General features: G+C 44.9%; 24 non-coding genes across 24 annotated transcripts; 13 read left to right on the top strand and 11 right to left on the bottom strand.

The window, feature by feature from the left end:
* The first annotated feature begins 610 nt into the window (after positions 1 to 610).
* Positions 611 to 692, top strand: TRNAS-GCU (transfer RNA serine (anticodon GCU)). Its single transcript has one exon. It is a non-coding gene; the product is annotated as a tRNA-Ser (tRNA).
* A 6483-nt stretch (positions 693 to 7175) lies between these two features.
* On the bottom strand, positions 7176 to 7249 carry TRNAT-AGU (transfer RNA threonine (anticodon AGU)). The gene has a single exon. It is a non-coding gene; the product is annotated as a tRNA-Thr (tRNA).
* A 683-nt stretch (positions 7250 to 7932) lies between these two features.
* Positions 7933 to 8014, top strand: TRNAS-GCU (transfer RNA serine (anticodon GCU)). The gene has a single exon. It is a non-coding gene; the product is annotated as a tRNA-Ser (tRNA).
* A 393-nt stretch (positions 8015 to 8407) lies between these two features.
* TRNAT-AGU (transfer RNA threonine (anticodon AGU)) lies at positions 8408 to 8481 on the bottom strand. The gene has a single exon. It is a non-coding gene; the product is annotated as a tRNA-Thr (tRNA).
* Positions 8482 to 9639: 1158 nt separating this feature from the next.
* Positions 9640 to 9713, bottom strand: TRNAT-AGU (transfer RNA threonine (anticodon AGU)). Its single transcript has one exon. It is a non-coding gene; the product is annotated as a tRNA-Thr (tRNA).
* A 684-nt stretch (positions 9714 to 10397) lies between these two features.
* On the top strand, positions 10398 to 10479 carry TRNAS-ACU (transfer RNA serine (anticodon ACU)). Its single transcript has one exon. It is a non-coding gene; the product is annotated as a tRNA-Ser (tRNA).
* A 1151-nt stretch (positions 10480 to 11630) lies between these two features.
* Positions 11631 to 11712, top strand: TRNAS-GCU (transfer RNA serine (anticodon GCU)). Its single transcript has one exon. It is a non-coding gene; the product is annotated as a tRNA-Ser (tRNA).
* Positions 11713 to 12863: 1151 nt separating this feature from the next.
* TRNAS-GCU (transfer RNA serine (anticodon GCU)) lies at positions 12864 to 12945 on the top strand. Its single transcript has one exon. It is a non-coding gene; the product is annotated as a tRNA-Ser (tRNA).
* Positions 12946 to 13338: 393 nt separating this feature from the next.
* Positions 13339 to 13412, bottom strand: TRNAT-AGU (transfer RNA threonine (anticodon AGU)). Its single transcript has one exon. It is a non-coding gene; the product is annotated as a tRNA-Thr (tRNA).
* A 684-nt stretch (positions 13413 to 14096) lies between these two features.
* On the top strand, positions 14097 to 14178 carry TRNAS-GCU (transfer RNA serine (anticodon GCU)). Its single transcript has one exon. It is a non-coding gene; the product is annotated as a tRNA-Ser (tRNA).
* Positions 14179 to 14571: 393 nt separating this feature from the next.
* Positions 14572 to 14645, bottom strand: TRNAT-AGU (transfer RNA threonine (anticodon AGU)). The gene has a single exon. It is a non-coding gene; the product is annotated as a tRNA-Thr (tRNA).
* A 684-nt stretch (positions 14646 to 15329) lies between these two features.
* On the top strand, positions 15330 to 15411 carry TRNAS-GCU (transfer RNA serine (anticodon GCU)). The gene has a single exon. It is a non-coding gene; the product is annotated as a tRNA-Ser (tRNA).
* A 393-nt stretch (positions 15412 to 15804) lies between these two features.
* Positions 15805 to 15878, bottom strand: TRNAT-AGU (transfer RNA threonine (anticodon AGU)). The gene has a single exon. It is a non-coding gene; the product is annotated as a tRNA-Thr (tRNA).
* A 684-nt stretch (positions 15879 to 16562) lies between these two features.
* Positions 16563 to 16644, top strand: TRNAS-GCU (transfer RNA serine (anticodon GCU)). Its single transcript has one exon. It is a non-coding gene; the product is annotated as a tRNA-Ser (tRNA).
* Positions 16645 to 17037: 393 nt separating this feature from the next.
* On the bottom strand, positions 17038 to 17111 carry TRNAT-AGU (transfer RNA threonine (anticodon AGU)). Its single transcript has one exon. It is a non-coding gene; the product is annotated as a tRNA-Thr (tRNA).
* A 684-nt stretch (positions 17112 to 17795) lies between these two features.
* Positions 17796 to 17877, top strand: TRNAS-GCU (transfer RNA serine (anticodon GCU)). Its single transcript has one exon. It is a non-coding gene; the product is annotated as a tRNA-Ser (tRNA).
* A 393-nt stretch (positions 17878 to 18270) lies between these two features.
* Positions 18271 to 18344, bottom strand: TRNAT-AGU (transfer RNA threonine (anticodon AGU)). The gene has a single exon. It is a non-coding gene; the product is annotated as a tRNA-Thr (tRNA).
* A 684-nt stretch (positions 18345 to 19028) lies between these two features.
* Positions 19029 to 19110, top strand: TRNAS-GCU (transfer RNA serine (anticodon GCU)). Its single transcript has one exon. It is a non-coding gene; the product is annotated as a tRNA-Ser (tRNA).
* A 393-nt stretch (positions 19111 to 19503) lies between these two features.
* TRNAT-AGU (transfer RNA threonine (anticodon AGU)) lies at positions 19504 to 19577 on the bottom strand. Its single transcript has one exon. It is a non-coding gene; the product is annotated as a tRNA-Thr (tRNA).
* Positions 19578 to 20261: 684 nt separating this feature from the next.
* On the top strand, positions 20262 to 20343 carry TRNAS-GCU (transfer RNA serine (anticodon GCU)). The gene has a single exon. It is a non-coding gene; the product is annotated as a tRNA-Ser (tRNA).
* A 393-nt stretch (positions 20344 to 20736) lies between these two features.
* TRNAT-AGU (transfer RNA threonine (anticodon AGU)) lies at positions 20737 to 20810 on the bottom strand. The gene has a single exon. It is a non-coding gene; the product is annotated as a tRNA-Thr (tRNA).
* A 684-nt stretch (positions 20811 to 21494) lies between these two features.
* TRNAS-GCU (transfer RNA serine (anticodon GCU)) lies at positions 21495 to 21576 on the top strand. Its single transcript has one exon. It is a non-coding gene; the product is annotated as a tRNA-Ser (tRNA).
* Positions 21577 to 21969: 393 nt separating this feature from the next.
* On the bottom strand, positions 21970 to 22043 carry TRNAT-AGU (transfer RNA threonine (anticodon AGU)). Its single transcript has one exon. It is a non-coding gene; the product is annotated as a tRNA-Thr (tRNA).
* Positions 22044 to 22727: 684 nt separating this feature from the next.
* Positions 22728 to 22809, top strand: TRNAS-GCU (transfer RNA serine (anticodon GCU)). Its single transcript has one exon. It is a non-coding gene; the product is annotated as a tRNA-Ser (tRNA).
* Positions 22810 to 23631: the final 822 nt, after the last annotated feature.

The raw sequence follows: 23631 nt of genomic DNA, 5'->3' as shown, positions 1-23631 counted from the left end.
AACCCTTCATGACCTGATGGGGTGGCTCAAACCTTCATGGTTTTTCTTTTCAGGGCTGGAAAAAGGAAGGTGAGCAGATACTAGGTAGACAACTGAGGTGTGTCCCTTTATCCGCAGTCGTTTTCCACTGCTTTCTTTAAGGGCCCACACGATACTGGAGTTCTGTTCCATACTTGGCAGCAACTTGTAAAAGGATGAAGCTTTCAGTCATGACAATTAGAAAAGCAAAAACTTTTTGAAAAAGGCATCCACACCGACAAATTTGCAGACGACAATAGCAGCTGGAACTTCGTGGAGAGCTAGAGGTTTGCGGTTCCATAGGTGATTGAGCCGCTTCTTAGCAGAGCAAGAATTGTTACCTGCTCTGCTTTCCATGCATAAGGCAGAATAGATGGATGGAAGACATGCCAGGGAAGTCTGGAAATGGTTTGGCATCCCTTAGCATAGGTCCACCTTTCAAGGGTTTTCCATGCATCTTCTTGAGGCATTACTTACTGTAGGAGGCGAGGTATGACCCACTCAGCCCATGACCGATCAGCAAAACTCTGCAGGCACCGACTAGGCACACTTTGTTTGGGAGTTTGTCAAAGGGAACCACGGCGCTCACCAGGACGAGGTGGCCGAGTGGTTAAGGCGATGGACTGCTAATCCATTGTGCTCTGCATGCATGGGTTCGAATCCCATCCTCGTCGATTTCTTCTGCTTCGTCCAAGCTGAAATCTTTGTTTGCTAATCCTCTTTTTACTGGACAAGCAGTGATTGTCCCCTCCATGGTGGACTTTAACTGTGACCTCTCAAGACGGCTCTTATTAAAGCCAAGAAAGACGCATATTTGTTGTGTGGCATACAAGTTACGTGGCATATCAACGGGTTAAGTCCACTCTTTTTATTTTTCATGCTTGATGGCATCCTCGGCCTTCTCATGAAGATGAAGGCCTCTTTGTCCTTTGCAGCCTTTAGCTGGTACTGATTCTAGATCCCCTGACTGGTCTACCTTAGGACTGTGTGAAAGACAAGTAAGATGTCAGACGTGAGCGAATAACTTTTTTTTGGTTTGCTTCAGAAGCTCAAAAGAGAAGAAAGAAAGGGGGGCGGAGCCTGACCGTTGAGCGAGACGGCCGCATGTGAGTGAGCTCCCGCTGTGGAGTTGTTTGATCCAGCATATAGCAGCAGTCTTCTTCCAGCTGAGATGGGCAAACCGAATAAGGAGAGAACCGGGGACAAACTGGAAACCCCTAGAGCGAGGAAAAGCCAGGGAGACCTGGATAAATTCCTCAAAAAGAAGCTCATAACACCGCCGGCCCTGGGACGCAATATGGCGCGGGAGGAAGCGCGCGAATCCGACGCTCCAGACGAGTCGGACCTAGAAAGTGTGGCAGGCAACAGCGATTTTGCTGCACCATCAGAGGTACCTCTCTCCAGAGCTTTTCTTAAGAAAACCCTATTCCAAGCTCTTACCCCTGTAGCCAAAGAGCTTGCAGAGCTCAAAGCAGAGTTCAAACAAATAGGGAGAAGAGTAGAAGCCCTAGAAGAGACTCAGGAAACCATTATTACCCACAGTGCTGCAATGGAGGAAGGTTACAAAGCGCAATTAAGGGCAATCAACACTGCGTTCTCATTGCTAGAGGACCAAGAGAACCGCAGCAGACGCAAAAACATTAGAATTAAGGGGATCCCTGAGTCTATACTCTATGAAGATCTGCAAAAATTTGCGTTAGAAATCTTCGCTGATCTCCTATCTCCTGAAAGAGTGAATTCTATTCAGATAGAACGTATTCATAGAGCCCTAAGACCTGCTCCTAAACAAGATGATCCCCCAAGGGATGTTATCTGTGGTTTGCTGAGCTATGTAGATACGGCGGCCATTTTGAAAGCAGCACGAGAGAGAGGAGATTTCGTCTTCAAAGGAGACAAGATTACCCTTTTCCAGGACCTTTCCTCTTCCACACTGAACAAGAGGAGAATATTGAAACCGCTAACGGACTATTTAAAACATCATAAAATCCTATTCCGCTGGCTTTATCCATTCGGACTTACCTTCCAATTTAGAGGGAAAAGAGGAACCATAAGAACCCCAGAGGATCTTCCACAAGCCTGGGACATTCTTGATATCAACCCCCTGGAGATTCAATCCTGGCACGCGGTACCGGAACATTTAATGGACCTTCCTGACCTTCCGCAACTCCAGCAGTGGTCAGTAGCGGGTTCTAAGAAGTCACCAAGGGTGAAAAAAGCCTCACAGATGCGTCAAGTTTTCTCTCCTCAAGTGCACTAAGGGTGATGTACTGTCTGTCACAGAAATGACCTTACTGTTTAACCATGTTGCCCTTAACATATGTAGTTAAGATGTATTACGCGCTAGTTCTGTTTAGTAACACTTAGAACTTTATCGGTGGTTTTCAACAGACTTACCACAGTTTATTGGATTTACACATCCAAACATTAAGTGGTCCTCTCTTATCATACAAGATAACAATCGCTAGTTACTCAGTAAACCCCCCCCCCCCTCTCAGCTGTAGTCTCCTGATGGGTCATACAATTTCCACCTCGATCAGGACACTAGATCTCCCCCCTCCTCCCCTTACCTCCCTCCGTATTAGTGGAGAGAGTGAGCGGACTTTATCACTTTTTCAATACTGGAAAGATACTATAGATGTTGGTACACGAGGTTACCCTGGCATTGACTATTGTATTTTTTGTCACTTGTTATCCAATGGGTTGTTTTACATTTAATTGTTCCACGCCTACACCCCCAAACCCCACAGATGTCACTGGGAGAAGAACTTTAAGTAATCATATAGATTTTGAAACTCTTGCAGAATATATCAGGAATAATGACGATTTTTAAAATATCTTCATTTAATGTCAAGGGTCTAAACATACCCCAAAAACGGTCACAAATTTTTACTCTAGTTAGGAAAATGGGCTCAGATATTTGCTTTTTTCAAGAATCGCACTTCAAGTGCAACAAACTACCAAACTTACCCTTACGTTATTTTAACCAATGGTTTCACAGCTGTCACACTCAGGCAAAAAGAGGTGTCACCATTGCTATTAGTAAAAAAGTTCCATTTAAACATATATCAACCTATCAAGATCCAGAAGGACGCTTTTTATTTATACTTGGTAAAATGGGTTCAACCAAAATTACACTTGCCAATTTATATGCCCCCAATGTTAATCAAGTGAATTGGATTAAGGACACACTTGAGAAACTACACACCTTCGCAGAAGGAATCTGGATTGTGGGAGGTGACTTGAACCTTACAATTAATCCATTGCTGGATTCATCCACTAATAAATCAGTACACTCACAAAGAACTCTGGCTAGTCTCACAAAAACGCTATATACTCTCTCTCTAGTCGATACTTGGAGACTCATGCACCCTTCAGAGAAGGACTACTCCTTTTATTCAAGAGTGCATCATTCATTCCAACGACTAGATTACTTGTTTGTTACTGATAATTGCATTGACTATATCAGTAAGACAGAAATAGGTTCAATCACGGTCTCTGACCATGCACCTATATCATTCTCCATATGCATACAATCACTGCCTCCTCCAGCAGGTAATTGGAGACTAAACGAGTCTTTATTAGACTCTGAAGAAAAAGTCAAAGTAATAAGCGACAAACTTAGCTCCTATTTCGAAAGAAATATTGCGGAGGATACGTCCATACAGATTAATTGGCAAGCACACAAAGTTTTTATTGGGGGAGAGTTCAGGGCATTGGGTGCACATTATAAGAAAGAGAAAGCGAGAGTATTAGACGAAATCTTAGCCAAAATTTACAAGTTAGAAGCCACTTTTAAAAAATCTAAAAGGGATTCTGTATATTCAGAACTCTGCTCTGAAAGAAGCAAACTAGCGGACATACTAAATGCTAAAGCAGCTAAGGGATACTTATATGCCAAATTCAGGCATTATGCCCATGGCGACAAGGGTAACAAACTGATGACGCTTTTGATAAAAAAGCAAAAAGCTACATCTTTAATCTCTAGTATTGCCCAATCCCCCACCAAAAGCACTGACAAAACTCTAGAAATTGCCGAAGAGTTTAGACGCTACTATGAGAATCTATATAATTTGACACCTCACTACCCACCAAATAGTACCCAAACCAAAGAGGCTATCCATTTATTTTTGAACAAGCTCAAATTACCCACAGTAGCACAGTCTGACTTAGAAGACTTAATTAGGCCAGTTACGAAAGAGGAGGTAGAAAAAATCCTAAACTCCTTACCATTACACAAAACACCTGGACCAGATGGGCTTCCGATTTTCTATTATCGCAAGCTGGCGCATGTTCTGCTACCATATCTAACAGATTGGTGCAATGCGTTGATGAAAGGGGCCCCCCTACCAGCACAAGCTCTGGAGGCTATTATTACAGTAATACCCAAGGAAGGGAAAGATCCTGAACAATGCAGCAGTTATCGCCCGATATCACTTATTAACGTCGATGCAAAAATTTGGGCTAAAATTCTTTCCACACGCCTGAATAAAGTGCTACCATACTTAATTGATGCTGAACAGACGGGGTTCGTCCCAGGGAGGGAAGGCAACCAGAACTCTACTAGAATAATACATGCTATTTCCCATGCTAAAAAACATAGAATTCCTCTAATCCTTCTCGGCACAGATGCCGAGAAGGCATTTGATAGGATTAATTGGGATTATATGACTGCCACTCTAGAGAAATTCGGGCTGCCTCAACAATTTATAAACTCAGTAATGGTTCTATATTCCCGTCCTAATGCGAGAGTTAGAGTAAATAACCATTTCTCTGCTCCCTTTTCAATCAAAAAGGGAACGAGACAAGGCTGCCCCCTCTCCCCAGCATTGTTTGTCCTAATAATGGAAACGCTACTCCAAGCCCTGAGAGAATATCCAAATATAAAAGGATTGAAAGTGGGAAACACAACCCACCTTAATGCGGCGTTCGCCGATGATCTTCTATTACTCATCACCAATCCCAAAGAGGCCTTCCCACACGTAATGAAATTATTCCAAGAGTTTGGCACGCTCTCTAATTTTAAAATTAATTTTACTAAATCAGAGGCACTGAACATCACAGCCCATGGTGCTTTAATTTCGGATTTACAAAAGAAATTTCCTTTCAAGTGGCAACCCGACTATATTAAATACCTTGGGATAAAAATCACTAGAGACCCAACAAATCTTTTTGATTCTAACTACAAAACTCTTCTGAGAGCAATCGATCAACATCTGACATCTTTGAAAATCCCCTTTGTCTCATGGATGGGTAGGAAAAACCTCCTAAAAACGTACATTATGCCAAAGCTACTTTATTTGCTCCAAATGTTACCTCTATATGTCCCGAAGCACTTCTTCCAATTAGTTCAGGCATCCTTCCGTAGATTCCTATGGCAAGGTAAAAGGGCCAGAGTGACTTACAAAAGACTTACTCAACAGAGGAGGAAGGGGGGTATAGGGCTCCCAGATCCTCTACTATATTATACGGCAGTCCACATTAAGAGATGGTGCCAGATTAATTCTCCTCTGGGTAGACACATAGGGGTAGACATTGAGCTTAAGAATACCACAGACTCCCAGTTAGCGTGGGCGTGGGGACTCACTCAGAATCAGGGTGAAACGATAGACAACTTATTGACTAGGGGCACGTTAACTGTTATAAGAAACAACACCTCTCTTTTTTCTTCTCCATCGCCGGCAATGCCAGCTCGCCTACTCCCTTATCATATAAGACCACATTCTAACAACATACCTGGTATTTGGGCTAGACTAGAACATATCCCAACAGGGAAGATAATGGAAAAATTAGGGAATCAAGAGGAATTATTGACATACCTAAATAATCTTTTACCTGATCTACATTTTTTACATAAGCTAGAATTAAACAATTTTGTGAGACAAATATCTGCCAAACCATATAACCCTAAGGAATTAACATGGACTGAGGAAACGATGTGTAAACCAATTAAACCTAAGGGTCTGATCTCCTTTATCTATAACAAATTACTAGAAGAGTCTTTGGGTGACGTAAAACCTGATTATGTTGCTAACTGGGAAAAAGACTTAAGTGTCACATTTAGTAATGATGAAATCTCTAAAATACATAAAAATTCACATGGATTCTCCAATTGTGTGAGAGTGCAGGAGAATTCATATAAACTAATGACTAGGTGGTACAGAACCCCAAAAACTCTTAAGCAGATGGGTCTATCCTCTAATGAGGACTGTTGGAGATGCGGAAATAAAAATGGGTCACATGCCCACATCTTTTGGTACTGCCCAAGTATCCAGAAGTTCTGGAATGATGTTTCTAGAATCACCAATCAAATCTGCTCTCAAACCTTGCACCTCACTCCAAGTAGTGTACTTCTTTGGTTACCTAACAAAACCTGGACCCCAGGCAAACATAACCTGGCCACAACCTTAGTCCAAACAGCCAAACTGCTTATTCCTCTTCACTGGCTTAGTAAAATCCCCCCTACAATTCCAGAATGGCTAAACAAAGTAGATCAGATGTGCAGATTAGAAGAATTAACGAGCTGGTCGGATAGAAAACATGATACATTTATAAAACTATGGGCCCCATGGCGCGATTTTAGGAAACTAGTATAAAACTATACAAATTGAGGTACTTGCCTTTCAATCCATCTTGACCTAGGATCTTCCAAAATTCTTTTTCTTAATATTGGCATTTCTGCCGAGTAGATACTTACACTGACAGCTATATTGCTTACAGTTTAACCCTTGTACTCTGATTACAACTAAATCTCTGGACATAAGATCCCATAGTGGTCTATACCTAGTTCCTGATAAATAACTTACGTTGAATAACTTATGTTACATTAGATCTGACATCTGTATCCCCCTCCCTCTCCCCCCCCCCTTCCCCCCCTCCTCTTTTAACCCTCCCCCCCCACCCCTCCTCCAACCCCCCCCTCTTATGACAAGATCTCACTTTTACTATATATGAAAAGTTTAATGTGAAATATTCTGCTCAGCAGGTGATTCATGTAGAGCAAGTTTGTATAAATTACACTGTCGGGATAAGAGGGGATACCTGCGAGTATACCTTCCTCCTTCCCTGCTTTTTGATATGTTATGTTAAAAATTTCTCAATAAAAACTTTTAAAAATCAAAAAAAAAAAAAAAAAAAAAAAAAAAAAAGAGAAGAAAGAAAGGCACTGCTGAGATTCGAACTCAGGATCTCCTGTTTACTAGACAGGCGCTTTAACCAACTAAGCCACAGCGCCTTGTGATGGCAAAGCTGGCACAGCTGTGCAGCTTAAAAAAACGCCACTGCTATCGGATGTTTCCAATTCCTGCAACCCTTCATGACCTGATGGGGTGGCTCAAACCTTCATGGTTTTTCTTTTCAGGGCTGGAAAAAGGAAGGTGAGCAGATACTAGGTAGACAACTGAGGTGTGTCCCTTTATCCGCAGTCGTTTTCCACTGCTTTCTTTAAGGGCCCACACGATACTGGAGTTCTGTTCCATACTTGGCAGCAACTTGTAAAAGGATGAAGCTTTCAGTCATGACAATTAGAAAAGCAAAAACTTTTTGAAAAAGGCATCCACACCGACAAATTTGCAGAAGACAATAGCAGCTGGAACTTCGTGGAGAGCTAGAGGTTTGCGGTTCCATAGGTGATTGAGCCGCTTCTTAGCAGAGCAAGAATTGTTACCTGCTCTGCTTTCCATGCATAAGGCAGAATAGATGGATGGAAGACATGCCAGGGAAGTCTGGAAATGGTTTGGCATCCCTTAGCATAGGTCCACCTTTCAAGGGTTTTCCATGCATCTTCTTGAGGCATTACTTACTGTAGGAGGCGAGGTATGACCCACTCAGCCCATGACCGATCAGCAAAACTCTGCAGGCACCGACTAGGCACACTTTATTTGGGAGTTTGTCAAAGGGAACCACGGCGCTCACCAGGACGAGGTGGCCGAGTGGTTAAGGCGATGGACTGCTAATCCATTGTGCTCTGCATGCATGGGTTCGAATCCCATCCTCGTCGATTTCTTCTGCTTCGTCCAAGCTGAAATCTTTGTTTGCTAATCCTCTTTTTACTGGACAAGCAGTGATTGTCCCCTCCATGGTGGACTTTAACTGTGACCTCTCAAGACGGCTCTTATTAAAGCTAGGAAAGACGCATATTTGTTGTGTGGCATACAAGTTACGTGGCATATCAACGGGTTAAGTCCACTCTTTTTATTTTTCATGCTTGATGGCATCCTCGGCCTTCTCATGAAGATGAAGGCCTCTTTGTCCTTTGCAGCCTTTAGCTGGTACTGATTCTAGATCCCCTGACTGGTCTACCTTAGGACTGTGTGAAAGACAAGTAAGATGTCAGACGTGAGCGAATAACTTTTTTTTGGTTTGCTTCAGAAGCTCAAAAGAGAAGAAAGAAAGGCACTGCTGAGATTCGAACTCAGGATCTCCTGTTTACTAGACAGGCGCTTTAACCAACTAAGCCACAGCGCCTTGTGATGGCAAAGCTGGCACAGCTGTGCAGCTTAAAAAAAACGCCACTGCTATCGGATGTTTCCAATTCCTGCAACCTTTCATGACCTGATGGGGTGGCTCAAACCTTCATGGTTTTTCTTTTCAGGGCTGGAAAAAGGAAGGTGAGCAGATACTAGGTAGACAACTGAGGTGTGTCCCTTTATCCGCAGTCGTTTTCCACTGCTTTCTTTAAGGGCCCACACGGTACTGGAGTTCTGTTCCATACTTGGCAGCAACTTGTAAAAGGATGAAGCTTTCAGTCATGACAATTAGAAAAGCAAAAACTTTTTGAAAAAGGCATCCACACCGACAAATTTGCAGACGACAATAGCAGCTGGAACTTCGTGGAGAGCTAGAGGTTTGCGGTTCCATAGGTGATTGAGCCGCTTCTTAGCAGAGCAAGAATTGTTACCTGCTCTGCTTTCCATGCATAAGGCAGAATAGATGGATGGAAGACATGCCAGGGAAGTCTGGAAATGGTTTGGCATCCCTTAGCATAGGTCCACCTTTCAAGGGTTTTCCATGCATCTTCTTGAGGCATTACTTACTGTAGGAGGCGAGGTATGACCCACTCAGCCCATGACCGATCAGCAAAACTCTGCAGGCACCGACTAGGCACACTTTGTTTGGGAGTTTGTCAAAGGGAATCACGGCGCTCACCAGGACGAGGTGGCCGAGTGGTTAAGGCGATGACTGCTAATCCATTGTGCTCTGCATGCATGGGTTCGAATCCCATCCTCGTCGATTTCTTCTGCTTCGTCCAAGCTGAAATCTTTGTTTGCTAATCCTCTTTTTACTGGACAAGCAGTGATTGTCCCCTCCATGGTGGACTTTAACTGTGACCTCTCAAGACGGCTCTTATTAAAGCTAGGAAAGACGCATATTTGTTGTGTGGCATACAAGTTACGTGGCATATCAACGGGTTAAGTCCACTCTTTTTATTTTTCATGCTTGATGGCATCCTCGGCCTTCTCATGAAGATGAAGGCCTCTTTGTCCTTTGCAGCCTTTAGCTGGTACTGATTCTAGATCCCCTGACTGGTCTACCTTAGGACTGTGTGAAAGACAAGTAAGATGTCAGACGTGAGCGAATAACTTTTTTTTGGTTTGCTTCAGAAGCTCAAAAGAGAAGAAAGAAAGGCACTGCTGAGATTCGAACTCAGGATCTCCTGTTTACTAGACAGGCGCTTTAACCAACTAAGCCACAGCGCCTTGTGATGGCAAAGCTGGCACAGCTGTGCAGCTTAAAAAAAACGCCACTGCTATCGGATGTTTCCAATTCCTGCAACCCTTCATGACCTGATGGGGTGGCTCAAACCTTCATGGTTTTTCTTTTCAGGGCTGGAAAAAGGAAGGTGAGCAGATACTAGGTAGACAACTGAGGTGTGTCCCTTTATCCGCAGTCGTTTTCCACTGCTTTCTTTAAGGGCCCACACGATACTGGAGTTCTGTTCCATACTTGGCAGCAACTTGTAAAAGGATGAAGCTTTCAGTCATGACAATTAGAAAAGCAAAAACTTTTTGAAAAAGGCATCCACACCGACAAATTTGCAGACGACAATAGCAGCTGGAACTTCGTGGAGAGCTAGAGGTTTGCGGTTCCATAGGTGATTGAGCCGCTTCTTAGCAGAGCAAGAATTGTTACCTGCTCTGCTTTCCATGCATAAGGCAGAATAGATGGATGGAAGACATGCCAGGGAAGTCTGGAAATGGTTTGGCATCCCTTAGCATAGGTCCACCTTTCAAGGGTTTTCCATGCATCTTCTTGAGGCATTACTTACTGTAGGAGGCGAGGTATGACCCACTCAGCCCATGACCGATCAGCAAAACTCTGCAGGCACCGACTAGGCACACTTTGTTTGGGAGTTTGTCAAAGGGAACCACGGCGCTCACCAGGACGAGGTGGCCGAGTGGTTAAGGCGATGGACTACTAATCCATTGTGCTCTGCATGCATGGGTTCGAATCCCATCCTCGTCGATTTCTTCTGCTTTGTCCAAGCTGAAATCTTTGTTTGCTAATCCTCTTTTTACTGGACAAGCAGTGATTGTCCCCTCCATGGTGGACTTTAACTGTGACCTCTCAAGACGGCTCTTATTAAAGCTAGGAAAGACGCATATTTGTTGTGTGGCATACAAGTTACGTGGCATATCAACGGGTTAAGTCCACTCTTTTTATTTTTCATGCTTGATGGCATCCTCGGCCTTCTCATGAAGATGAAGGCCTCTTTGTCCTTTGCAGCCTTTAGCTGGTACTGATTCTAGATCCCCTGACTGGTCTACCTTAGGACTGTGTGAAAGACAAGTAAGATGTCAGACGTGAGCGAATAACTTTTTTTTGGTTTGCTTCAGAAGCTCAAAAGAGAAGAAAGAAACCCACTGCTGAGATTCGAACTCAGGATCTCCTGTTTACTAGACAGGCGCTTTAACCAACTAAGCCACAGCGCCTTGTGATGGCAATGCTGGCACAGCTGTGCAGCTTAAAAAAAACGCCACTGCTATCGGATGTTTCCAATTCCTGCAACCTTTCATGACCTGATGGGGTGGCTCAAACCTTCATGGTTTTTCTTTTCAGGGCTGGAAAAAGGAAGGTGAGCAGATACTAGGTAGACAACTGAGGTGTGTCCCTTTATCCGCAGTCGTTTTCCACTGCTTTCTTTAAGGGCCCACACGGTACTGGAGTTCTGTTCCATACTTGGCAGCAACTTGTAAAAGGATGAAGCTTTCAGTCATGACAATTAGAAAAGCAAAAACTTTTTGAAAAAGGCATCCACACCGACAAATTTGCAGACGACAATAGCAGCTGGAACTTCGTGGAGAGCTAGAGGTTTGCGGTTCCATAGGTGATTGAGCCGCTTCTTAGCAGAGCAAGAATTGTTACCTGCTCTGCTTTCCATGCATAAGGCAGAATAGATGGATGGAAGACATGCCAGGGAAGTCTGGAAATGGTTTGGCATCCCTTAGCATAGGTCCACCTTTCAAGGGTTTTCCATGCATCTTCTTGAGGCATTACTTACTGTAGGAGGCGAGGTATGACCCACTCAGCCCATGACCGATCAGCAAAACTCTGCAGGCACCGACTAGGCACACTTTGTTTGGGAGTTTGTCAAAGGGAACCACGGCGCTCACCAGGACGAGGTGGCCGAGTGGTTAAGGCGATGGACTGCTAATCCATTGTGCTCTGCATGCATGGGTTCGAATCCCATCCTCGTCGATTTCTTCTGCTTCGTCCAAGCTGAAATCTTTGTTTGCTAATCCTCTTTTTACTGGACAAGCAGTGATTGTCCCCTCCATGGTGGACTTTAACTGTGACCTCTCAAGACGGCTCTTATTAAAGCTAGGAAAGACGCATATTTGTTGTGTGGCATACAAGTTACGTGGCATATCAACGGGTTAAGTCCACTCTTTTTATTTTTCATGCTTGATGGCATCCTCGGCCTTCTCATGAAGATGAAGGCCTCTTTGTCCTTTGCAGCCTTTAGCTGGTACTGATTCTAGATCCCCTGACTGGTCTACCTTAGGACTGTGTGAAAGACAAGTAAGATGTCAGACGTGAGCGAATAACTTTTTTTTGGTTTGCTTCAGAAGCTCAAAAGAGAAGAAAGAAAGGCACTGCTGAGATTCAAACTCAGGATCTCCTGTTTACTAGACAGGCGCTTTAACCAACTAAGCCACAGCGCCGTGTGATGGCAAAGCTGGCACAGCTGTGCAGCTTAAAAAAAACGCCACTGCTATCGGATGTTTCCAATTCCTGCAACCTTTCATGACCTGATGGGGTGGCTCAAACCTTCATGGTTTTTCTTTTCAGGGCTGGAAAAAGGAAGGTGAGCAGATACTAGGTAGACAACTGAGGTGTGTCCCTTTATCCGCAGTCGTTTTCCACTGCTTTCTTTAAGGGCCCACACGGTACTGGAGTTCTGTTCCATACTTGGCAGCAACTTGTAAAAGGATGAAGCTTTCAGTCATGACAATTAGAAAAGCAAAAACTTTTTGAAAAAGGCATCCACACCGACAAATTTGCAGACGACAATAGCAGCTGGAACTTCGTGGAGAGCTAGAGGTTTGCGGTTCCATAGGTGATTGAGCCGCTTCTTTGCAGAGCAAGAATTGTTACCTGCTCTGCTTTCCATGCATAAGGCAGAATAGATGGATGGAAGACATGCCAGGGATGTCTGGAAATGGTTTGGCATCCCTTAGCATAGGTCCACCTTTCAAGGGTTTTCCATGCATCTTCTTGAGGCATTACTTACTGTAGGAGGCGAGGTATGACCCACTCAGCCCATGACCGATCAGCAAAACTCTGCAGGCACCGACTAGGCACACTTTGTTTGGGAGTTTGTCAAAGGGAACCACGGCGCTCACCAGGACGAGGTGGCCGAGTGGTTAAGGCGATGGACTGCTAATCCATTGTGCTCTGCATGCATGGGTTCGAATCCCATCCTCGTCGATTTCTTCTGCTTCGTCCAAGCTGAAATCTTTGTTTGCTAATCCTCTTTTTACTGGACAAGCAGTGATTGTCCCCTCCATGGTGGACTTTAACTGTGAACTCTCAAGACGGCTCTTATTAAAGCTAGGAAAGACGCATATTTGTTGTGTGGCATACAAGTTACGTGGCATATCAACGGGTTAAGTCCACTCTTTTTATTTTTCATGCTTGATGGCATCCTCGGCCTTCTCATGAAGATGAAGGCCTCTTTGTCCTTTGCAGCCTTTAGCTGGTACTGATTCTAGATCCCCTGACTGGTCTACCTTAGGACTGTGTGAAAGACAAGTAAGATGTCAGACGTGAGCGAATAACTTTTTTTTGGTTTGCTTCAGAAGCTCAAAAGAGAAGAAAGAAAGGCACTGCTGAGATTCGAACTCAGGATCTCCTGTTTACTAGACAGGCGCTTTAACCAACTAAGCCACAGCGCCTTGTGAGGGCAAAGCTGGCACAGCTGTGCAGCTTAAAAAAAACGCCACTGCTATCGGATGTTTCCAATTCCTGCAACCTTTCATGACCTGATGGGGTGGCTCAAACCTTCATGGTTTTTCTTTTCAGGGCTGGAAAAAGGAAGGTGAGCAGATACTAGGTAGACAACTGAGGTGTGTCCCTTTATCCGCAGTCGTTTTCCACTGCTTTCTTTAAGGGCCCACACGGTACTGGAGTTCTGTTCCATACTTGGCAGCAACTTGTAAAAGGATGAAGCTTTCAGTCATGACAATTAGAAAAGCAAAAACTTTTTGAAAAAGGCATCCACACCGACAAATTTGCAGACGACAATAGCAGCTGGAACTTCGTGGAGAGCTAGAGGTTTGCGGTTCCATAGGTGATTGAGCCGCTTCTTAGCAGAGCAAGAATTGTTACCTGCTCTGCTTTCCATGCATAAGGCAGAAAAGATGGATGGAAGACATGCCAGGGATGTCTGGAAATGGTTTGGTATCCCTTAGCATAGGTCCACCTTTCAAGGGTTTTCCATGCATCTTCTTGAGGCATTACTTACTGTAGGAGGCGAGGTAGGACCCACTCAGCCCATGACCGATCAGTAAAACTTTGCAGGCACCGACTAGGCACACTTTGTTTGGGAGTTTGTCAAAGGGAACCAAGGCGCTCACCAGGACGAGGTGGCCGAGTGGTTAAGGCGATGGACTGCTAATCCATTGTGCTCTGCATGCATGGGTTCGAATCCCATCCTCGTCGATTTCTTCTGCTTCGTCCAAGCTGAAATCTTTGTTTGCTAATCCTCTTTTTACTGGACAAGCAGTGATTGTCCCCTCCATGGTGGACTTTAACTGTGACCTCTCAAGACGGCTCTTATTAAAGCTAGGAAAGACGCATATTTGTTGTGTGGCATACAAGTTACGTGGCATATCAACGGGTTAAGTCCACTCTTTTTATTTTTCATGCTTGATGGCATCCTCGGCCTTCTCATGAAGATGAAGGCCTCTTTGTCCTTTGCAGCCTTTAGCTGGTACTGATTCTAGATCCCCTGACTGGTCTACCTTAGGACTGTGTGAAAGACAAGTAAGATGTCAGACGTGAGCGAATAACTTTTTTTTGGTTTGCTTCAGAAGCTCAAAAGAGAAGAAAGAAAGGCACTGCTGAGATTCGAACTCAGGATCTCCTGTTTACTAGACAGGCGCTTTAACCAACTAAGCCACAGCGCCTTGTGATGGCAAAGCTGGCACAGCTGTGCAGCTTAAAAAAAACGCCACTGCTATCGGATGTTTCCAATTCCTGCAACCTTTCATGACCTGATGGGGTGGCTCAAACCTTCATGGTTTTTCTTTTCAGGGCTGGAAAAAGGAAGGTGAGCAGATACTAGGTAGACAACTGAGGTGTGTCCCTTTATCCGCAGTCGTTTTCCACTGCTTTCTTTAAGGGCCCACACGGTACTGGAGTTCTGTTCCATACTTGGCAGCAACTTGTAAAAGGATGAAGCTTTCAGTCATGACAATTAGAAAAGCAAAAACTTTTTGAAAAAGGCATCCACACCGACAAATTTGCAGACGACAATAGCAGCTGGAACTTCGTGGAGAGCTAGAGGTTTGCGGTTCCATAGGTGATTGAGCCGCTTCTTAGCAGAGCAAGAATTGTTACCTGCTCTGCTTTCCATGCATAAGGCAGAATAGATGGATGGAAGACATGCCAGGGATGTCTGGAAATGGTTTGGCATCCCTTAGCATAGGTCCACCTTTCAAGGGTTTTCCATGCATCTTCTTGAGGCATTACTTACTGTAGGAGGCGAGGTAATACACACTCAGCCCATGACCGATCAGCAAAACTCTGCAGGCACCGACTAGGCACACTTTGTTTGAGAGTTTGTCAAAGGGAACCACGGCGCTCACCAGGACGAGGTGGCCGAGTGGTTAAGGCGATGGACTGCTAATCCATTGTGCTCTGCATGCATGGGTTCGAATCCCATCCTCGTCGATTTCTTCTGCTTCGTCCAAGCTGAAATCTTTGTTTGCTAATCCTCTTTTTACTGGACAAGCAGTGATTGTCCCCTCCATGGTGGACTTTAACTGTGACCTCTCAAGACGGCTCTTATAAAAGCTAGGAAAGATGCATATTTGTTGTGTGGCATACAAGTTACGTGGCATATCAACGGGTTAAGTCCACTCTTTTTATTTTTCATGCTTGATGGCATCCTCGGCCTTCTCATGAAGATGAAGGCCTCTTTGTCCTTTGCAGCCTTTAGCTGGTACTGATTCTAGATCCCCTGACTGGTCTACCTTAGGACTGTGTGAAAGACAAGTAAGATGTCAGACGTGAGCGAATAACTTTTTTTTGGTTTGCTTCAGAAGCTCAAAAGAGAAGAAAGAAAGGCACTGCTGAGATTCGAACTCAGGATCTCCTGTTTACTAGACAGGCGCTTTAACCAACTAAGCCACAGCGCCTTGTGATGGCAAAGCTGGCACAGCTGTGCAGCTTAAAAAAAACGCCACTGCTATCGGATGTTTCCAATTCCTGCAACCTTTCATGACCTGATGGGGTGGCTCAAACCTTCATGGTTTTTCTTTTCAGGGCTGGAAAAAGGAAGGTGAGCAGATACTAGGTAGACAACTGAGGTGTGTCCCTTTATCCGCAGTCGTTTTCCACTGCTTTCTTTAAGGGCCCACACGGTACTGGAGTTCTGTTCCATACTTGGCAGCAACTTGTAAAAGGATGAAGCTTTCAGTCATGACAATTAGAAAAGCAAAAACTTTTTGAAAAAGGCATCCACACCGACAAATTTGCAGACGACAATAGCAGCTGGAACTTCGTGGAGAGCTAGAGGTTTGCGGTTCCATAGGTGATTGAGCCGCTTCTTAGCAGAGCAAGAATTGTTACCTGCTCTGCTTTCCATGCATAAGGCAGAATAGATGGATGGAAGACATGCCAGGGATGTCTGGAAATGGTTTGGTATCCCTTAGCATAGGTCCACCTTTCAAGGGTTTTCCATGCATCTTCTTGAGGCATTACTTACTGTAGGAGGCGAGGTAGGACCCACTCAGCCCATGACCGATCAGTAAAACTTTGCAGGCACCGACTAGGCACACTTTGTTTGGGAGTTTGTCAAAGGGAACCAAGGCGCTCACCAGGACGAGGTGGCCGAGTGGTTAAGGCGATGGACTGCTAATCCATTGTGCTCTGCATGCATGGGTTCGAATCCCATCCTCGTCGATTTCTTCTGCTTCGTCCAAGCTGAAATCTTTGTTTGCTAATCCTCTTTTTACTGGACAAGCAGTGATTGTCCCCTCCATGGTGGACTTTAACTGTGACCTCTCAAGACGGCTCTTATTAAAGCTAGGAAAGACGCATATTTGTTGTGTGGCATACAAGTTACGTGGCATATCAACGGGTTAAGTCCACTCTTTTTATTTTTCATGCTTGATGGCATCCTCGGCCTTCTCATGAAGATGAAGGCCTCTTTGTCCTTTGCAGCCTTTAGCTGGTACTGATTCTAGATCCCCTGACTGGTCTACCTTAGGACTGTGTGAAAGACAAGTAAGATGTCAGACGTGAGCGAATAACTTTTTTTTGGTTTGCTTCAGAAGCTCAAAAGAGAAGAAAGAAAGGCACTGCTGAGATTCGAACTCAGGATCTCCTGTTTACTAGACAGGCGCTTTAACCAACTAAGCCACAGCGCCTTGTGATGGCAAAGCTGGCACAGCTGTGCAGCTTAAAAAAAACGCCACTGCTATCGGATGTTTCCAATTCCTGCAACCTTTCATGACCTGATGGGGTGGCTCAAACCTTCATGGTTTTTCTTTTCAGGGCTGGAAAAAGGAAGGTGAGCAGATACTAGGTAGACAACTGAGGTGTGTCCCTTTATCCGCAGTCGTTTTCCACTGCTTTCTTTAAGGGCCCACACGGTACTGGAGTTCTGTTCCATACTTGGCAGCAACTTGTAAAAGGATGAAGCTTTCAGTCATGACAATTAGAAAAGCAAAAACTTTTTGAAAAAGGCATCCACACCGACAAATTTGCAGACGACAATAGCAGCTGGAACTTCGTGGAGAGCTAGAGGTTTGCGGTTCCATAGGTGATTGAGCCGCTTCTTAGCAGAGCAAGAATTGTTACCTGCTCTGCTTTCCATGCATAAGGCAGAATAGATGGATGGAAGACATGCCAGGGATGTCTGGAAATGGTTTGGCATCCCTTAGCATAGGTCCACCTTTCAAGGGTTTTCCATGCATCTTCTTGAGGCATTACTTACTGTAGGAGGCGAGGTAATACACACTCAGCCCATGACCGATCAGCAAAACTCTGCAAGCACCGACTAGGCACACTTTGTTTGAGAGTTTGTCAAAGGGAACCACGGCGCTCACCAGGACGAGGTGGCCGAGTGGTTAAGGCGATGGACTGCTAATCCATTGTGCTCTGCATGCATGGGTTCGAATCCCATCCTCGTCGATTTCTTCTCCTTCGTCCAAGCTGAAATCTTTGTTTGCTAATCCTCTTTTTACTGGACAAGCAGTGATTGTCCCCTCCATGGTGGACTTTAACTGTGACCTCTCAAGACGGCTCTTATAAAAGCTAGGAAAGATGCATATTTGTTGTGTGGCATACAAGTTACGTGGCATATCAACGGGTTAAGTCCACTCTTTTTATTTTTCATGCTTGATGGCATCCTCGGCCTTCTCATGAAGATGAAGGCCTCTTTGTCCTTTGCAGCCTTTAGCTGGTACTGATTCTAGATCCCCTGACTGGTCTACCTTAGGACTGTGTGAAAGACAAGTAAGATGTCAGACGTGAGCGAATAACTTTTTTTTGGTTTGCTTCAGAAGCTCAAAAGAGAAGAAAGAAAGGCACTGCTGAGATTCGAACTCAGGATCTCCTGTTTACTAGACAGGCGCTTTAACCAACTAAGCCACAGCGCCTTGTGATGGCAAAGCTGGCACAGCTGTGCAGCTTAAAAAAAACGCCACTGCTATCGGATGTTTCCAATTCCTGCAACCTTTCATGACCTGATGGGGTGGCTCAAACCTTCATGGTTTTTCTTTTCAGGGCTGGAAAAAGGAAGGTGAGCAGATACTAGGTAGACAACTGAGGTGTGTCCCTTTATCCGCAGTCGTTTTCCACTGCTTTCTTTAAGGGCCCACACGGTACTGGAGTTCTGTTCCATACTTGGCAGCAACTTGTAAAAGGATGAAGCTTTCAGTCATGACAATTAGAAAAGCAAAAACTTTTTGAAAAAGGCATCCACACCGACAAATTTGCAGACGACAATAGCAGCTGGAACTTCGTGGAGAGCTAGAGGTTTGCGGTTCCATAGGTGATTGAGCCGCTTCTTAGCAGAGCAAGAATTGTTACCTGCTCTGCTTTCCATGCATAAGGCAGAATAGATGGATGGAAGACATGCCAGGGATGTTTGGAAATGGTTTGGCATCCCTTAGCATAGGTCCACCTTTCAAGGGTTTTCCATGCATCTTCTTGAGGCATTACTTACTGTAGGAGGCGAGGTAATACACACTCAGCCCATGACCGATCAGCAAAACTCTGCAGGCACCGACTAGGCACACTTTGTTTGAGAGTTTGTCAAAGGGAACCACGGCGCTCACCAGGACGAGGTGGCCGAGTGGTTAAGGCGATGGACTGCTAATCCATTGTGCTCTGCATGCATGGGTTCGAATCCCATCCTCGTCGATTTCTTCTGCTTCGTCCAAGCTGAAATCTTTGTTTGCTAATCCTCTTTTTACTGGACAAGCAGTGATTGTCCCCTCCATGGTGGACTTTAACTGTGACCTCTCAAGACGGCTCTTATAAAAGCTAGGAAAGATGCATATTTGTTGTGTGGCATACAAGTTACGTGGCATATCAACGGGTTAAGTCCACTCTTTTTATTTTTCATGCTTGATGGCATCCTCGGCCTTCTCATGAAGATGAAGGCCTCTTTGTCCTTTGCAGCCTTTAGCTGGTACTGATTCTAGATCCCCTGACTGGTCTACCTTAGGACTGTGTGAAAGACAAGTAAGATGTCAGACGTGAGCGAATAACTTTTTTTTGGTTTGCTTCAGAAGCTCAAAAGAGAAGAAAGAAAGGCACTGCTGAGATTCGAACTCAGGATCTCCTGTTTACTAGACAGGCGCTTTAACCAACTAAGCCACAGCGCCTTGTGATGGCAAAGCTGGCACAGCTGTGCAGCTTAAAAAAAACGCCACTGCTATCGGATGTTTCCAATTCCTGCAACCTTTCATGACCTGATGGGGTGGCTCAAACCTTCATGGTTTTTCTTTTCAGGGCTGGAAAAAGGAAGGTGAGCAGATACTAGGTAGACAACTGAGGTGTGTCCCTTTATCCGCAGTCGTTTTCCACTGCTTTCTTTAAGGGCCCACACGGTACTGGAGTTCTGTTCCATACTTGGCAGCAACTTGTAAAAGGATGAAGCTTTCAGTCATGACAATTAGAAAAGCAAAAACTTTTTGAAAAAGGCATCCACACCGACAAATTTGCAGACGACAATAGCAGCTGGAACTTCGTGGAGAGCTAGAGGTTTGCGGTTCCATAGGTGATTGAGCCGCTTCTTAGCAGAGCAAGAATTGTTACCTGCTCTGCTTTCCATGCATAAGGCAGAATAGATGGATGGAAGACATGCCAGGGATGTCTGGAAATGGTTTGGTATCCCTTAGCATAGGTCCACCTTTCAAGGGTTTTCCATGCATCTTCTTGAGGCATTACTTACTGTAGGAGGCGAGGTAGGACCCACTCAGCCCATGACCGATCAGTAAAACTTTGCAGGCACCGACTAGGCACACTTTGTTTGGGAGTTTGTCAAAGGGAACCAAGGCGCTCACCAGGACGAGGTGGCCGAGTGGTTAAGGCGATGGACTGCTAATCCATTGTGCTCTGCATGCATGGGTTCGAATCCCATCCTCGTCGATTTCTTCTGCTTCGTCCAAGCTGAAATCTTTGTTTGCTAATCCTCTTTTTACTGGACAAGCAGTGATTGTCCCCTCCATGGTGGACTTTAACTGTGACCTCTCAAGACGGCTCTTATTAAAGCTAGGAAAGACGCATATTTGTTGTGTGGCATACAAGTTACGTGGCATATCAACGGGTTAAGTCCACTCTTTTTATTTTTCATGCTTGATGGCATCCTCGGCCTTCTCATGAAGATGAAGGCCTCTTTGTCCTTTGCAGCCTTTAGCTGGTACTGATTCTAGATCCCCTGACTGGTCTACCTTAGGACTGTGTGAAAGACAAGTAAGATGTCAGACGTGAGCGAATAACTTTTTTTTGGTTTGCTTCAGAAGCTCAAAAGAGAAGAAAGAAAGGCACTGCTGAGATTCGAACTCAGGATCTCCTGTTTACTAGACAGGCGCTTTAACCAACTAAGCCACAGCGCCTTGTGATGGCAAAGCTGGCACAGCTGTGCAGCTTAAAAAAAACGCCACTGCTATCGGATGTTTCCAATTCCTGCAACCTTTCATGACCTGATGGGGTGGCTCAAACCTTCATGGTTTTTCTTTTCAGGGCTGGAAAAAGGAAGGTGAGCAGATACTAGGTAGACAACTGAGGTGTGTCCCTTTATCCGCAGTCGTTTTCCACTGCTTTCTTTAAGGGCCCACACGGTACTGGAGTTCTGTTCCATACTTGGCAGCAACTTGTAAAAGGATGAAGCTTTCAGTCATGACAATTAGAAAAGCAAAAACTTTTTGAAAAAGGCATCCACACCGACAAATTTGCAGACGACAATAGCAGCTGGAACTTCGTGGAGAGCTAGAGGTTTGCGGTTCCATAGGTGATTGAGCCGCTTCTTAGCAGAGCAAGAATTGTTACCTGCTCTGCTTTCCATGCATAAGGCAGAATAGATGGATGGAAGACATGCCAGGGATGTCTGGAAATGGTTTGGCATCCCTTAGCATAGGTCCACCTTTCAAGGGTTTTCCATGCATCTTCTTGAGGCATTACTTACTGTAGGAGGCGAGGTAATACACACTCAGCCCATGACCGATCAGCAAAACTCTGCAAGCACCGACTAGGCACACTTTGTTTGAGAGTTTGTCAAAGGGAACCACGGCGCTCACCAGGACGAGGTGGCCGAGTGGTTAAGGCGATGGACTGCTAATCCATTGTGCTCTGCATGCATGGGTTCGAATCCCATCCTCGTCGATTTCTTCTCCTTCGTCCAAGCTGAAATCTTTGTTTGCTAATCCTCTTTTTACTGGACAAGCAGTGATTGTCCCCTCCATGGTGGACTTTAACTGTGACCTCTCAAGACGGCTCTTATAAAAGCTAGGAAAGATGCATATTTGTTGTGTGGCATACAAGTTACGTGGCATATCAACGGGTTAAGTCCACTCTTTTTATTTTTCATGCTTGATGGCATCCTCGGCCTTCTCATGAAGATGAAGGCCTCTTTGTCCTTTGCAGCCTTTAGCTGGTACTGATTCTAGATCCCCTGACTGGTCTACCTTAGGACTGTGTGAAAGACAAGTAAGATGTCAGACGTGAGCGAATAACTTTTTTTTGGTTTGCTTCAGAAGCTCAAAAGAGAAGAAAGAAAGGCACTGCTGAGATTCGAACTCAGGATCTCCTGTTTACTAGACAGGCGCTTTAACCAACTAAGCCACAGCGCCTTGTGATGGCAAAGCTGGCACAGCTGTGCAGCTTAAAAAAAACGCCACTGCTATCAGATGTTTCCAATTCCTGCAACCTTTCATGACCTGATGGGGTGGCTCAAACCTTCATGGTTTTTCTTTTCAGGGCTGGAAAAAGGAAGGTGAGCAGATACTAGGTAGACAACTGAGGTGTGTCCCTTTATCCGCAGTCGTTTTCCACTGCTTTCTTTAAGGGCCCACACGGTACTGGAGTTCTGTTCCATACTTGGCAGCAACTTGTAAAAGGATGAAGCTTTCAGTCATGACAATTAGAAAAGCAAAAACTTTTTGAAAAAGGCATCCACACCGACAAATTTGCAGACGACAATAGCAGCTGGAACTTCGTGGAGAGCTAGAGGTTTGCGGTTCCATAGGTGATTGAGCCGCTTCTTAGCAGAGCAAGAATTGTTACCTGCTCTGCTTTCCATGCATAAGGCAGAATAGATGGATGGAAGACATGCCAGGGATGTCTGGAAATGGTTTGGCATCCCTTAGCATAGGTCCACCTTTCAAGGGTTTTCCATGCATCTTCTTGAGGCATTACTTACTGTAGGAGGCGAGGTATGACACACTCAGCCCATGACCGATCAGCAAAACTCTGCAGGCACCGACTAGGCACACTTTGTTTGAGAGTTTGTCAAAGGGAACCACGGCGCTCACCAGGACGAGGTGGCCGAGTGGTTAAGGCGATGGACTGCTAATCCATTGTGCTCTGCATGCATGGGTTCGAATCCCATCCTCGTCGATTTCTTCTGCTTCGTCCAAGCTGAAATCTTTGTTTGCTAATCCTCTTTTTACTGGACAAGCAGTGATTGTCCCCTCCATGGTGGACTTTAACTGTGACCTCTCAAGACGGCTCTTATAAAAGCTAGGAAAGATGCATATTTGTTGTGTGGCATACAAGTTACGTGGCATATCAACGGGTTAAGTCCACTCTTTTTATTTTTCATGCTTGATGGCATCCTCGGCCTTCTCATGAAGATGAAGGCCTCTTTGTCCTTTGCAGCCTTTAGCTGGTACTGATTCTAGATCCCCTGACTGGTCTACCTTAGGACTGTGTGAAAGACAAGTAAGATGTCAGACGTGAGCGAATAACTTTTTTTTGGTTTGCTTCAGAAGCTCAAAAGAGAAGAAAGAAAGGCACTGCTGAGATTCGAACTCAGGATCGCCTGTTTACTAGACAGGCGCGTTAACCAACTAAGCCACAGCGCCTTGTGATGGCAAAGCTGGCACAGCTGTGCAGCTTAAAAAAAACGCCACTGCTATTAAATGTTTCCAATTCCTGCAACCTTTCATGACCTGATGGGGTGGCTCAAACCTTCATGGTTTTTCTTTTCAGGGCTGGAAAAAGGAAGGTGAGCAGATACTAGGTAGACAACTGAGGTGTGTCCCTTTATCCGCAGTCGTTTTCCACTGCTTTCTTTAAGGGCCCACACGGTACTGGAGTTCTGTTCCATACTTGGCAGCAACTTGTAAAAGGATGAAGCTTTCAGTCATGACAATTAGAAAAGCAAAAACTTTTTGAAAAAGGCATCCACACCGACAAATTTGCAGACGACAATAGCAG

Source organism: Engystomops pustulosus, chromosome 7 (genome assembly GCF_040894005.1).
Source record: "Engystomops pustulosus chromosome 7, aEngPut4.maternal, whole genome shotgun sequence".
NCBI lineage: Eukaryota > Metazoa > Chordata > Amphibia > Anura > Leptodactylidae > Engystomops > Engystomops pustulosus.
This window is presented reverse-complemented; position numbering and strand designations above follow the sequence as displayed.